The sequence below is a fragment of the Hibiscus syriacus genome, unplaced genomic scaffold (genome assembly GCF_006381635.1).
Source record: "Hibiscus syriacus cultivar Baekdansim isolate YM2019G1 unplaced genomic scaffold, ASM638163v2 tig00110472_pilon, whole genome shotgun sequence".
Lineage (NCBI taxonomy): Eukaryota > Viridiplantae > Streptophyta > Magnoliopsida > Malvales > Malvaceae > Hibiscus > Hibiscus syriacus.
Genome location: NW_024062752.1, coordinates 2,093,868 through 2,109,288, shown reverse-complemented (window position 1 = coordinate 2,109,288; position 15,421 = coordinate 2,093,868). Strand labels below are relative to the sequence as shown.

Here is a 15,421-nt window from a genome sequence, read left to right as displayed (position 1 = left end):
TTTGATTTGCCTCTGAGCTGAGTGTAATCGAACTCGAAGCTCTTTGATGACAGATGTCCCTTCTCGACTTAAGCTATGCTGTAATTTGATATGCCTTTGAGCTGAATGTAATCGAACTCGAAGGTCTTTGTTGACAGATAACCCTTCTAGCCTTAAGTTATGTTGTAAATGATATGCCTTGGAGCTGAGCGTAGTCGAACTCGAAGGTCTTTTGGTAGTAGATAGCCCTTCTAGCCTTGAGCTATGTTGTAAATGATGTGTCTTGGAGCTGAGCGAAGTCGAACTCAAAGGTCTTTTGTTTGGCAGATATCCCTTATCGACTTAAGCTATGCTGCAAATGATGTGTCTTTAAGCTGAGTGTAATCGAACTCGAAGGTCTTTGATTGGCATATAACCCTTCTAGCCTTGAGTTATGTTGCAAATGATATGCCTTGGGGCAGAGCGTAGTCAAACTCGAAGGTCTTTTGTTGGCAGATAGCCCTTCTCGCCTTGAGCTATACTGCAAATGTTGTGCCTTTGAGCTGAATGTAATCAAACTCGAAGGTCTTTTGTTGGTAGATAACCCTTCTAGCCTTGAGTTATGCTGCAAATGATATGCCTTGGAGCTGAGCGTAGTCGAACTCGAATGTCTTTTAGTGGCAGATAACCCTTCTAGCCTTGAGCTATGCTGCAAATGATGTGCCTTAAAGTTTAGCGAACTCGAACTCGAAGGTCTTTTGTTTGGCAGATAACCCTTCTCGACATAAGCTATGTTGCAAATGATATGGCTTCGAGCTGAGTGTAATCGAACCCGAAGGTCTTTGATTGGCAGATAACCTTTCTAGCCTTGAGTTATGCTGCAAATGATATATGTTGGGGCAGAGCGTAGTCAAACTCGAAGGTCTTTTGTTGGCAGATAACCCTTCTCGCCTTGAGCTATGCTGCAAATGTTATGCCTTTGAGCTGAATGTAATCAAACTCGAAGGTCTTTTGTTGGTAGATAACCCTTCTAGCCTTGAGTTATGCTGCAAATGATATGCCTTGGAGATGGGCGTAGTCAAACTCAAAGGTCTTTTGGTGGCATATAGCCTTTCTAGCCTTGAGCTATGCTGCAAATGTTGTGCCTTTGAGCTGAATGTAATAGAACTTGAAGGTCTTTTGTTGGCAGATAACCCTTCTATCCTTGAGTTATGCTGCAAACGATATGCCTTGGACGGAGTCTCATGCTTTGTCTGCCGATCTTGACCCTTGGAATTGATCATGTCTCATTTTTTTCTCGGGTTGCAGCCTTTCACATTTGAGACTGTCCTGTTTGAAAATGTTTTTTTCCTTTCTCTTATTTAGGAGGGAAAAAAGAATATGAAAATAGAAGGTTTTGTAAAACATTGCCCTTAATTCAGGCTCACAATCAAATCAAATTATAAACATGAGTTCAAATAATATCAAAGGAATCAATAGCTCTTTTAATGCTTTCAGAGTTATAACTCTTTGACAAATATTCAAGTGGATGAGTTGGCTTTAGGTTGACCTAAGATTTCAACCATAAAAAATGTCATTCTTCGGTCATTGCAACATGCTTTTTCTTTGGCTTGGCATTTTAATTGGATGCAGACAAAATGACACAACTAGTATTATCAATTGCTAGCTTTCTATTTCGGTTCTCTGAAATATTCCATTTGTTCAAGCTTCGTAGGCTCCTCTAACAAAGGCAGTGCATAAATATCGGTCTAAAAATGAAATTCTTGAGTGCTCGTGTGAAATTGACTATAACATGTGTTCCTTAACTCCCTTAGCCCATTTTTACCGAACCTCCTCATTTAAATTTATCATTGTCTGGCTAGTTGAATCCATAAGTCGGGGCGTTTAACCAATTGCTCTAGAGGGACAACTTAATATCATTGTATAGATATTATAATTACCTTTATCAGGCTAGCTGAATATTATCCATAAAGCCGGGGCATTTAACCAATTGCTCTAGAGGGATAACTCAAGCTTTATTGTATATTATAATCGCCTTTATCAGGCTAGTTGAATCTTATCCATAAAGTCAGGGCGTTTAACCAATTGATCTAGAGGGTCAGCTCAAGCTTTATTATATATATATATAATTATAATTTGGGTATACAGATTCAAATTATTAAGTTTGTCAAGAAGAACCTGTTATAGTCTAGGTGTTGGTGAAAGTCAATGAATCTCATCTTTAAAGTTCAATTTCCAAGCAATTGTCCTAAACTAGATTCACCTACTCGACTATTCCATATGTTAAGATCATTATCATTACTGGACGTCCTCAATGAAAGTACAATAATGACATACACAAGAGATGCGCCATATTGTCCGCTCTTATGTATACCTAATACCAAGCCTTTTGTTCATTCCCTTATGAGATGAGAAGACTGTATCGATTCTTTGCAAGAAAAGGGTAAGGTGTTTGAGTGTATATTTCTGAAGTAAGGTCAAAAGTCCTTGTTTTATCCATTTTTGATCGTGTTACTTTGTCAAAGATCTGTAGCTCTGAATCATTTAAAAAGTTTCTCGATTCAGTTAATATTCAAAGAATTTTAAGTTGTAGATTTGATGCAATGCTCAACATAAATTCATTGAAATATCCTTAAAAAAATGAAATATGAGAAAGTTCAAAAGACAAGTTCAAATAGGATGCTGCACAATGGAATAAATCCTCATTAGGATGCCCCATTATTTCTAGAATGTTAAGAGTCCTTGTTGGATTGGGGCCTTCATTTGCTTCTCATTTCTCGATCATTTCACTTGCCATGGCTCCTTTTGATGTACCCTCAGACACATAAATTTCTACTTCGGGTGTGTCCTTACTTTCATCCTTCTTTATAAGACATCTCTTGTTAGTTAATGCGAATGCAAAGAGATGAAAAATAATAAAATGCAAAATATGTCCAAATGCATAATGCATGAAATGTTCAAGGCATTGATCAAAAAAAATATGTCTGTTATTATAAATAATCCTTATTGGGGACAAAAATGATGTCTTAAGAGACAAAAAAACATTTTAAAGGTATAGACCCCGAACAACTTCTAACAAGTTGGGTTGAATACCCTGTCGAACCGCTTCGGCTTCTCTGGCTAAACCGTGCAGGTGACGAGCTGCTTTTTGTACTTGTCCCAAGAAGTCTCGAATGACTGCATCTCCGGTTTTTACTCTCTGTTGAGTCTGTTCCCTAACGGAAGCGCCATTGAAGCCCTATGAATTTCACTTGTTTCTTGAATTCGTCAGTAATGGCATCCAACTCAGCTAGGGTTTTGCCATCTTGTTCTCGTAGTCTTCGAAAAGACTCTCCGGGTCAGTAACCCTTTTTCTTATCTTGCCCCTGCAACTTTTGCCATCCCTTTTTGGAAAAGTTAATTTTTAACGTGCTTGGTGTAAACCCAGTCCATTCCGAGTCTTTTATGACCATAGATGGACTTCTGGGTTTTTCATCTCTTGTATTATAACCCTTTTGTCCATTAATGCAAATTATTTACGTTTAACAAACACGTTTTTTGTGGATCAACACCTCTTTTGAATGATACAAATGATGACAATAAAAAAGTAAAAAAAAAATAGAATAAGACAAAATGAAAGGAAAAAAGTTAGTGAGATAAATATGATAATCAAAATGATAATAAAAGTCCTACCCCACGTGATATCTACCCCCCACATGCTTATTATTCCTACCCGGACATGATTTTTATTCCGTAAGTTGATTTCGAACAAGTTCTAACCGCATAAATTTCTAGTTCACATGCTTTGAACTGAAAATAAAGCAGGAAATAAAAATAGCCTAAGGTTTGAAATGAGGCTTTGGGGTGGGCTTTAATTCTCTATAGTCTCCCAGTTTATATTCTAAAAAGAGGTACCCGAGTTCTCCTTGCTGGTGCCCCATTGGGCTTGCCAGACCCTTAGTCCTAAGTCCATTACAAGCTCATGTGGGCTAAGTTAAACTCGAGATGATACATTCTCTTATGCCTATTCGGTGAATAAATTCACACGAAGACATAAGGTATATGAATCCCGAAGGTTACTTGCTAGGCATGTGCGGAGAATAAATTCTCACGAAGGCGTCGCTTTTACCCCCACTTAAAAAGGGTTCGGAGCTCGGGTATAGATCTAGAGATAGAAACTTTTCAAAAATCTGAAATCATTGGAAAAAAATGTCAGTACAACTATTTATTTGAAAAAATAATCAAAGATAAATAATTTGAATCGAATAAATAAATTAAAATTAAAATTTACTATTTTCGCATAAAAAAACAACCGATAATTAATTCTGGCATGACTCACTTATCTGTCCCCAGCAGAACGGCCAAGCTGGCGTGGCCGTCTTTCGGTTGGACCCGGAATTGGGCTTCGACTTGAATTAAACGATTTAGAGTCGCCACCGACCATTTTAAAACGAATTTAGGTGGGTCGGGCACCATCTTACCTGATCTGCGTTTTACCAGAAACGTTTCAGGTTCGGGAGTCGGTTACGATCAATGAATGATTAGCACCCTTAAACCGCCCTTTTGGTACCAATTAATTTGTCGGTTGTCTTTAATTGCGAAAATAAAAAAAATGTAAATTTAAAAACCCGATTCAAATTAATTACCTTTGATCGATTGAAAATATCCCTAAAAAGTTAAACAATGTTAGATAGAAATAAATTAATAAATTAATATTAAATAAATGAAAGGAAAAAGAAAAAATAATAAGAAAAATAAAGAAAAAGAAAATAAAAAATACAATAGTAAAGAAAATGAAAAGAAAACATATTGAAATTACAAGTAAATAAAAAATGTTTAAAGGATCATATTGAAAAAATAAAAATTTATGAATCAAATGGATGCTAAAAAAATTGCAAAAACAAAAAATAAAAGGTTAGGGGGAATAATTAAACCATATATAAAGAAATGATTAAGATAAAATATTTACAAATTTAGTAATAAAAATCAAATATTAGTAATAATATATTATATATGAAATCAGTGACTGGAATGAAAAGGAATAAAAATCAGTGGCCGACTTCAAAATAAACAAAACAAAACTCATGGTGACCAAATTAAAACAAAATGAAACAGAATATCCTTATCGGAATAGACAAAGAACATGAGCCCCTGGTGACTATAATGAACTGAAAATATATTAAATAGTTTGAAATAAAAGGAATTAAATTTGCAAACACAACTGGAATGTAAGGCTTTCAGAAAGAGGACTAAACACGGAATTGTCCCTAGCTGAAAAATCACATATTCCCTGTACATGCCACTTACATGAAATAGAGAGAGAGGGGGACACTAAATGTCAAACGATGATGCTTTGGTGGCAAAAAAAAAAAAGCATTATTATGCTTTTGAAAAAAAGAAATTAATAATTTTACATAACCTCTCCTTCTACAGCCACTCATCTCTAAGCTCCTCCCTCTCTTTTCTTTTCAATGGAAACTCTTTATCTTCTCACTGTCGAGACTCCAACCGTCCAACGCCAAGCCCCCTTTTCCCATAAATCAACACTACTACAAACCCCGACCACCACCAACGGTGGTCGGTTGAACCTAGTCATAGACCTAAAAAAGGCCTCTCCTTTCCTGTTTTGAACCCCCTAAAACCGAGACCAAAGCCTCTGTATTTCTTCCGTATTTTTCAGTCGTCTGTGCTCCTTCTCCTCTTGTGATTTACATGCAACATTTATAGTGAAAAAAAAATTATTTTTAGTTTGGGTTTCTAGAGTCCCATTCGAACTGAAATTTCTGTTTTTGTGGTTGTTGGTGAGTGTTCTCCTTGCGCCGTACGTTTTGGGACTGGAGGTTGTTGACCGGTTCAGGTCCTGGAATCTGCAAAATAAAGAAAAAATATATTATTTAAGTAATATATATATGTGATATATATATAATATTAATATATGGACGAAAATTGGTGGCATAATTTAATTTTATCATTATACCTTTTAAATTTTCTTTCAATATACCATTGAATTTAAAAACATGTTATCATTATTTATGTTTTTCATTTAAAAAGCAAAAAGAGAGTTTTTTTTAATACAAAGTAATCATTTTCATTAGGTAAATGTTTAATTTAATCATAATTAAAAATTAAATAAAAAGTTTAGAGAGTAAAAGAACTGCTAAATTTAAATGTTAATTTAACAAAAAATAGCAAATATAGTGATCTTTTATTTATATTTTTTATATACCCCATTAGATTGATTTAAATTTTACCTATCAACAAAGTGATTTGAATTTATTTTTATAATATTTGCTCAAAACATGCAAACCAAGGTTATCACTCTGAAAAATATACAACATTTTGTGGGTACAAAAAATGAAAAATACAATTGCATAAAACCAGTTTACTATATCTAATAATTAATATTTTGCTTGTTAATTTGTTGAGTCTCTGTTATGCCAATACTCAGAAGTTACAGTGATCGGATAAAGATCAGCAGCTGATGAAGAAGAAGTCCATGGCCCAACTGTTGACATGCTGTGTGTCTGGCTTTCAGGGACACTGTTTTCTTCAAGCTGCTGGTAAAGCTTCTTCATCATTGCCTTCGAGTTCGATTTGTCCACGAAACGGCTTGAATCCGGCTCAAATTCCTCAACCGTAGCCTTTCCATCAAGCATGCTGACTACAGAGGACATTGCAGGCCTGGCCGCCGCGTTAGCATCGGTGCATAGAAGAGCAACATTGATCATTGTCATTACTTCCTCTTTTTTGTAATTAGATCTAATTCTTGGATCAACCAAGTCCAATAAGTTCCCTTCCTCCTTCAAAACATGAACCTGTAAAAACAGTAAGAATAAATTTTGATTGAGACAAACAAATGTTGAAGATTAGTCTTGGAATGAGCATCAAGTGACCTGAAATATCCTAAAATTACCCAATCAAGAAGATAAAAACATTCTTCCTTCGAACGATAACTCGTGTTGCTCTTTCCACTAACGATTTCCAGTATCACTATCCCGAAACTATAAACATCGGCTTTGTCGGTTAAATAACCCCGCATTGCATATTCAGGAGCCATGTAGCCACTGCAAAGTTTAAAACTTTACTTAAGTACATGCAATTTCATGCTTTGCATTGAAAACATTACATCAACTGAGTGATGCTTACTAAGTTCCTGCGATTCGTGTGCTGATGTGGGTGTTATCTTCTCCATCAAGCTTGGCTAATCCAAAGTCTGATATTTTAGGGTTTAAATTCTTGTCAAGCAGCACATTTGTGGCCTTGATGTCTCTATGCACAATCTTCAACCTTGATTCTTCATGGAGATATGCCAAACCTCTAGCTATTCCAACGCAGATTTTTCGTCTCGTTGGCCAGTCGAGTTTCAGTTGGCTTTCTTGTGGACCTTTTAGTAAATAAATAAAGAATACTTCAGACATGTTTTGTTCATATACGCATGATAAAAATGCATGAGTAGATTCAAAACTAGGCAATCAAGTAAATCGTGTGGCTAAAACCTACCAAACAATGCTCGAGCAAATTATCTATAAAAAAAAAACAATGCTCGAGCAAGGCTGTTGTTTTCCATATACTCATAGATCAGTAACAGTGGATTTCCTTCTATACAACAGCCAAATAGTTTTACAAGATGAGGGTGTTGCAGAGCAGAAATCATTCGATTTCATTGACGAATTCTCGATTTCCTTGCTTCGATTTAGCAGATAGCTGCTTGACCGCTATGACTGTGCCATCTGACAGAATGCCCTGCATGTCATAGATTTTTACCAGCAACTTAGCTTTATTATTGGAGGAAGAGCTACAACATGAGCATTCAGATTGAAGGGAAAAACAAGAAAGCGTTTATGGCGATCGGTGAATGATACTTTGTAAACAGGGCCAAAGCCTCCTTCTCCAATTTTATTAGCAACATCAAAGTTATTTGTGGCAGACTTGATTTGCTTCAAGATAAAGGAACCAGTCTGCAATTCTAGACCTTGTAAGTCTGGAAAAACAAAGCAAATCAACATTAGGACCTTTTATATGGCAGCTACTAAAGCCTGTTATTTTACTACAAATACCTTTTTCCAATTGGCTTTTTTGTCTGAAACAGCCTTTCCACCAAAGTAATACCCCAATTAGAAAGATGGCAAACACAGATCCAGCTATAACTCCAGCCACTGCGCCGACTGATATACCACCGCTACTACCCGTATGTTCTGCTGGAGGTATAAAATCTGCTTGAACAGAATCATGCAAGAGTTACAAAGATGGGATGATCGATGCCATGTTCTCCTGACTGGAAACTATGAAGAATATATAGTTGAGAAGAATGTTAAAACATTCTACAACGTACCCGGATTTACGGATATAGCTGATATAAGAGGACCATAAACTCCTCTAACAGGAATACCAGTAGTCCCTTTTCCAGCCCAGTGAAGGCGAATCTCCAAGGTACTATTAATCACCGGCGCATGAAATTCTTTTATGACTGCCTTCCCAACTCCACCGGCTTTGTCCTCAATGTAAAAATCCTACTAACTTGCCCTGCAAATAGCTAAGTTCAGTTAACTGAAATTTTCACTCAAAACCTAAAGCTCTCTCTAACAACAGAGATTTGTAGAAAAAAAAATATAATGAATAACTACCTGAATATAAATGTCAAATATGCGCCTTCCTAAGCTGCTATATGTATTGTCATTGGTGAACATTATCTCTGCGAAATGGAGGTTGACTGTGTAGTTCCCATTGCCCATACAAAATCCATAGTAAGTCAAAGAAAGGGGAGAAAGGCGTGCGTTCATGCACAGTCTGGGATCATTCATGGACAGTCTTGACGAATTAGTCCAAATATAAGTGTCCGACGGACGGTCATCATCCAAGAAGTGACCGGTGCTGCTGAACGCCCAATTAGTTCTGCTTTCGTAAAATCTTGAAGGCCCGGCTCCATCTGCATCATCTTCATATGTGGCATTTCCTCCAATAACTACTTCTCTCCCACCACAATTTATATGGAGAGAGTACAAGGCTGATACATGAGAAACAACAGATGAAAAACTGCTGGAGAATTCATACTCCTCCCAAACAAAAAGAATTTAACATTGTTAAGATCTATAAAACTTTTTACTTACATTTTGAGCAAGCAAAGCTTCTCATGCAAGAAACAGTTCCCCAGTTTGAACAATAGAAAGTCCATAGAAATGTCATCATCTTGACATCAACATATCGTTCTTTTCTGAGAAAAACAAAACTTTCAGACTACCCCTAAGAAAGAAGAGAAATCAAATAAGTCATCACTTACGAGGTATCGCTATGTGAAGTGCTTGCAAACAAATTCCTGCAGGAAAAGTCACAGTTGCAAAGTTATGGCTAATAAATAAAGCATCCACAAACACTAAAAAAAAAAAGAAAAAGAAAATGAGATTCTTACACACTCCGCTGTTGACAAGATGTCCCTTGGCTCACAGCAAAGTTGTTATATGAAAGATCACTGCACCAATATTAGGCTTTTGGATGTTATCATTTTATAAACAATCTACTAAGCTCATAAAAAATAAATTTAGAAGAGAATCTAATAGTTTCCCATTGCATGAACCAAGAAGATAATCTTACACATTGTCTCCTTTTTCCAGTATCCAACTAGGTACTGAACCAGTAAGTAAGTTTCTTGTTAAATACCTGCTCAAGATAATAACTTAATGAAATCAAATACTCTGTGCTATATATTGATATCGAATGATTAGCCATTTGTAGCTCCTAATAAGTAACTACATTCATAGTATCAGCACGAACATTTTGATATTATAGGAACTGAGAGGAAAACCAACAATCAGATCAATCACTTACAAGTAATCCACATCCATAAGGCCCGCAAAACTGCTTGGAATTTCTCCGCTGAGTTTGTTAAAGCTGAGATCTCTGCAAAAAAGAAAATAAATTTTGAGAATATCAAAGTAGGACACATTATCTAACACAAACAATGTGCAAACTACGATTACAGAAAAGAAAGAAATTAGTTTTATGGCTCACCAGGTCTTCAACTTTTTCATATCCCCAAGATAATCAGGTAGCTTTCCGATGAGATTGCAAATCCTCAATATCCTGGAATCCAACCACAAGTATCTTTTATTTGATTTATTGATATATTTGTTTAATGGAATCTTCTTCATTTTGGAGTTTTACTTACAGAATCTTCATATTCTTCATGCTACTAAGTGGTGGAAAAGTTGCATCAGCTCCATTCAAGCCACTGATTCTCCTGTATATCAACAATTTTCATATGTATATAAATCATAATACAATTGCAATGTTCCAATTTCTAGGTTTGAAGAATAGTAAAATTAATATCCAACTTACAGGTCAGTTAACTTTTCCAGATCACCAATGCCTGATGGAATTGGTCCCATCAGACCACTTCCCTGTATTACTCTGTCATTACAAACATTCCATGAAGGTAAGTAAATCATAAAGAAAAATCCTAATGAATGAACTGCTGTTGTTCTAAAGGGTTCAGCTTACAATTTTTCAAGTTTGGTCCAATTCTTGATGAAGCTAGGAATCTTTCCAGTGAAGTTGTTATCACTAATCCGACTGTCAAGAAACCCGAAATGATCGAAACTTGAATTACAATATAGAACTAAAAGTAAAGCCTGATAAACAAATAATTAAAAAAAATATCTTACAAGTCTTTCAATGTGGTCAGCTTGGCAAATGTTTCAGGTACTTCTCCAGTAAAATTGTTAGAGCTGAGAAGCCTAGACACCAATAACAACAATGAATTATGAAGAAACAGATAAACTAGCACATGGAGAAGATTCAGACATTTAATCAAACATTGTGAATGCAGCAACAAATCAAATTATTATGAACATTTAAAGATTAAGAGTCGTACAATCTTTCGATGGCCGGTAGATTCCCGAGCTCTAGAGGCAAAGGTCCTGAAAGCTGATTGAACTCAGTTGTTCTACATGATATTTTTTTTCACAATTAATATAAAGATTCCTCTAAATTGCAATATTAAAACAAGAACTACGAGGAACTGGATATCAGAAACTCACAAGCTGCTAAGAGTACTTATATTTCCTAGTTCTTTTGGGATTGAACCTGTTAAGCGATTTCCAAGAAGAGAACTGCAATAATCTTGATGTTAATTTCAGATGTTGTAAAATCATTTAGCAACATGGGATATTATTATAGAACGTACATGTTGACAAGTTGCATGGAACCCCACTCTCGGGGTATTGTGCCATTAAGGAAGTTGCGGCTGAGGTCGCTGCAACAACATTAACAGTTTAAGTTAATTTAAATTCTGTAAGAATGAATTTCCATGGTGTTGACAAGAGTTTGAACTTACATTTGTTGGAGGAAAGGGAACTTGGCCAAATCTTTTGGGAGACTGCCTTGGAGATTCTGTGCCTTAAGCATTCTGTTTCAAATAGAAAATTGCATTGAGACTAACTGCCATTAAAATAAGTTTATTAATAAAAAGTAAAAAAAAACATTACTAAAATAAATAAAAAATTAAGCTTTAAATTTATATTATAATTAAACCATGTCAATCTTTTAATAATTATGATTTCAACATGTGGGATGATTACATGATGCCTGATTCATGTTAGATTACACCGTCATGCAGAGTAACATGCAGCTTTTGATTCCATGTCTTTTGTCTATTCTATTTGTCCCATTACTTGATAGATTAAAGTTTGAAGTTAACTACATTTTCTTTTTATAATTATAATATTTTAATTCAAACAAATATTTAAAGACAAATCATGCCACGTGTTGAAATCGTGATTACTTAATGAAAAATCAACTATTATATAATTTGTATTCAGTCACTCATTAATTCTCCCTTGTTAAAGAATTTATCTCAGCGTATTCATTTAATATTTTTATATAATTAAAATTTTATGAACTTATATAAATTTTAATATATATATATATATATATATACACACACCCTAATAAAGTATATTAGAATTCATTAGGGTGTCTGAGCACGATTCAAATTACTTTGATGATTAAAGGGATAATAATTATCTCTAGAGGTTATAGGTTCGAGCACGATCATAGTAGGAGTGTTTGAGCACTTATTGTCAAATGATTTAGAATTTAACAAATAAATACTACCTTATATCACCCTAGACTAATAGAAAAAAGATAATTTTAATCCTTAAATCTTCAAAAGTTCAAAAAAATTGTTAAATTTATTAAAATTTTACATTTATCATAATATTATAATGATTTTTTTGGAACATATAATGATTATTTTATAGTAATTTGATAAAAAAATTAAAATTTAAAATTTAAAAATTAAAACAATTATTTAAATATAATTTTATGATTTTTAATATACTTTATTATATATTTATTAGTGTCTTTTTTTTAAATTTTTATTATCTTTATCCATTTTTCCATGTAAAAGAATATATTATCATGTTTGATAGGGACTAAACTATGAGTGAGACAGCCTTAGGTATAATTAAGATGGGAGAATGGGTCAAAGTCAACACTTGTGAGCTTTTAATATTGTTTCTCATTTGAAGAGGCAGACAAGACAACGGGCGTTTTTCCGAAATATCACTTATATTCTATATTATTTTCTATCAGGTACACTTCAGATTTTTTTTTATATAACCTCTTTGCAGTAAGGCGTGCTCCTGTAGCGTTTTTTACGTTGATATGACATCACGTGGGGTAAGGCGTGTGCCCCCTACAGCACGATTTACGTTGATCTGACGTCACGTGGGATATATTGCAGGGCAGGGGCCGCGCTTTACCTTTAATGCTAACACGCGTCAGAAAGGCGCGCCCTCTGCGACGCGCCTTAGGTTTAATTACCCACCTACCCCGGCCATTCATACTCCACCCCCTCCCTATAAATACTCTCATTCTCAATCACTTTCATCACACCAAATCCTCTCAACTTCTCTCAAATACTCTTATATTCTATTTTAATTGTTTAAGGTATATTTTATTATATTTAATATTTTATTTTTAATTTATTATATTTAATTTTTTTAATATTTTATTTATTTAATTTTTTTTGCAGATATAAAATGGAATGAGGTCCATTTCGCTTGGATGAAAATCATATATCGCGACATTTTGCTAATACGGTAACATTTTAACGTTTTAATATAATTTAAATTATTAGTAATAATTTATTTATTTATTTAATGCATGATTATTAGTTTAAAAATTAATTTTTGTAATTATTTAATTTTAGGAGATGGACCGTGCATTAGATCATTTTATTAGGAACCTTAAGTTAGTGATACCTAGCCGTGTCTTGCCGTATTTAGTAGAGGCTGGATTCGGTCACATAGGTAGATATGAGGGTCACTGTAAGATAGAACCAGACCTTATTTCTACCTTAGTGCAGCGGTGGAGGCCGGAGACCCACACATTCCATCTTCCATGTGGAGAGTGCACGATTACACTTGAGGATGTTTCTATGCACCTGGGGCTTTCGGTGGATGGAGATGTGATATCGGGGATGATGCACGGTTCATAGACTGCTTTATGTCGGGACTATCTAGGACGTCCCGAAAAGTTTTAACGGTGGTTGGATACCATTAAATTGGTTAGATGCCAATTTTCGGGAGTTGAGCGAGGACGCCTCTGATGATGAAGTTAAAATGTATGCACATGCATGCATATTACAGCTGATAGGAGGGTTGTTGATGCCGGACAAATCGCGCAACCAAGTTCACTGTATGTGGTTGTGACATCTTGGCGACTTTCGTCTAGCCGGATCACTCAGTTAGGGCTCGGCAGTTTTGGCTTTCCTGTACAGGGAGATGTGTCGAGCCACTGACTACAAAGAAAAATGCTATCGGCGGATGTCTCCTGTTGCTGCAGTCTTGGGCATGGTATTGATTGCCCTTTTTATGTCCCGTTGTCAAGAACTCATTCGTATTTCCGCTACTATTGAGGTAATTATAAAACTGATTTTGTATATTAATCATTTTATACAATGTATAATAAATTTTATTTTCCTTTAATAGGTGGTCTACTGATAGGAAAAATCATCAGGAGCTACCTGATGATTTAGAAAAAAATTAGGGTGCTAATCGATTAGAAGGCTGGCACACAGGTATGCATTTTAATGTTTAAAAATCGATTTTAGATTATAGTTGTATAATTATATTATTATTTTGATAAAAATATATATATATATTTGTTTTAGTTTGAATGAGTGTCATATTATAATGATGATGTGAGGATGGAGATCCCACCTGAGTTGAGGGGCCCATTAAATGTTTGGATGGCGATGAACCCTTTGACTTGTTATGCGATCGTCAAGTGGCACTCCACTGATCGCGCGCTTCGGCAATTTGGTTGTTTTTAACCAATTCCGGAAGCACCTCACAATATTGACGAGTTGCATAGCACAGATAGACGCGGCAAGACCGATACAGATTTGATGGTGAGACATCATGAGTGGGTCGTGCTGTGGGAGGATCGACATCGGCATCTTTCCCGTAGAGAGCCCATTTTTACTGACGTCTTGATGGTTGCTGAGGGTTATTATGAGTGGTTCAACAGTAACGGGTCTGCTTTTCGAGGATGCACGAGGGCATACCTTTCAGTAACGTCGACAGAGACATTCACCGAAACAGCACCATCGTCCCCTGACTCGTGGACGGAGAACAGGTGCTTCCGGTTCATCCTCAGCTACACCAGCAGGACCTTCACAACAGCCACCGTCTACAGTGACTTACATACCGCATCCATATGTGATGTCGCCACCACCGTTCCCTTACCTGATGTCGTCGCCACCACCGTCACAGAGTTTTATGACCCCTCATGGAGGATATTATGGGTCTATATTTACAGATTTGACTTGGGGTTCATATGCCCACATTTTTGGCGGGTTCAGTCTTATCACCCATGGCCGCAGCACAGACACCTCCTGTACAGTTTTCACACTCAGCGATGTTTAGAGGTGGGTATAAGGCACGCGGGCTACCCGTTTAACCCGCGTCTCATGCGGGTTTTGGACATCAAAAACTAAAGCTCGTTTAAATTGCGGGCTTTTTAGCCCGGACTGTTAAACCCGCGGGTAGCCCGCGAAGCCCGCAATAGCCCGCTTAATTTAAAATTTATAAAATTTTAGAGAAAATAAACTTAAAGAATTTTATAGAAAAAGAAAATAAATTACATATAAATATGATGTTACTTACAACCATTGTAGTTCTTAAATTTATTAGTGTGTTTGTTAAAATTCTACTGTTGCTTGATTTTTTTTTTATTTAAATATACATTATTAATGTATCAAATTATTCTTCATTTTAAAAAATAAAAATTAAAAGATTTATATAGTATTTTAGTTTTATAAAATTTACATCATTATCACTTTGGTGTTTAAAGATTTTTTTTATTTAATTTTGACCTTTATTTTTTTCATGAAGTATGTTATCTATTTCGTTCTTTAATTATAAAAAGTCACGTGATATTCTAATAATATATCACATGACACGTAATATTTGGATTAAAAATA

The 15,421-nt window shown here is 35.3% G+C and overlaps 1 pseudogene; it reads right to left on the bottom strand.

Annotated features, from left to right (window-relative positions):
• Nucleotides 1-6,350: 6,350 nt before the first annotated feature.
• Nucleotides 6,351-15,421, bottom strand: part of LOC120127943 — a 30,631-nt pseudogene continuing 21,560 nt past the window's right edge.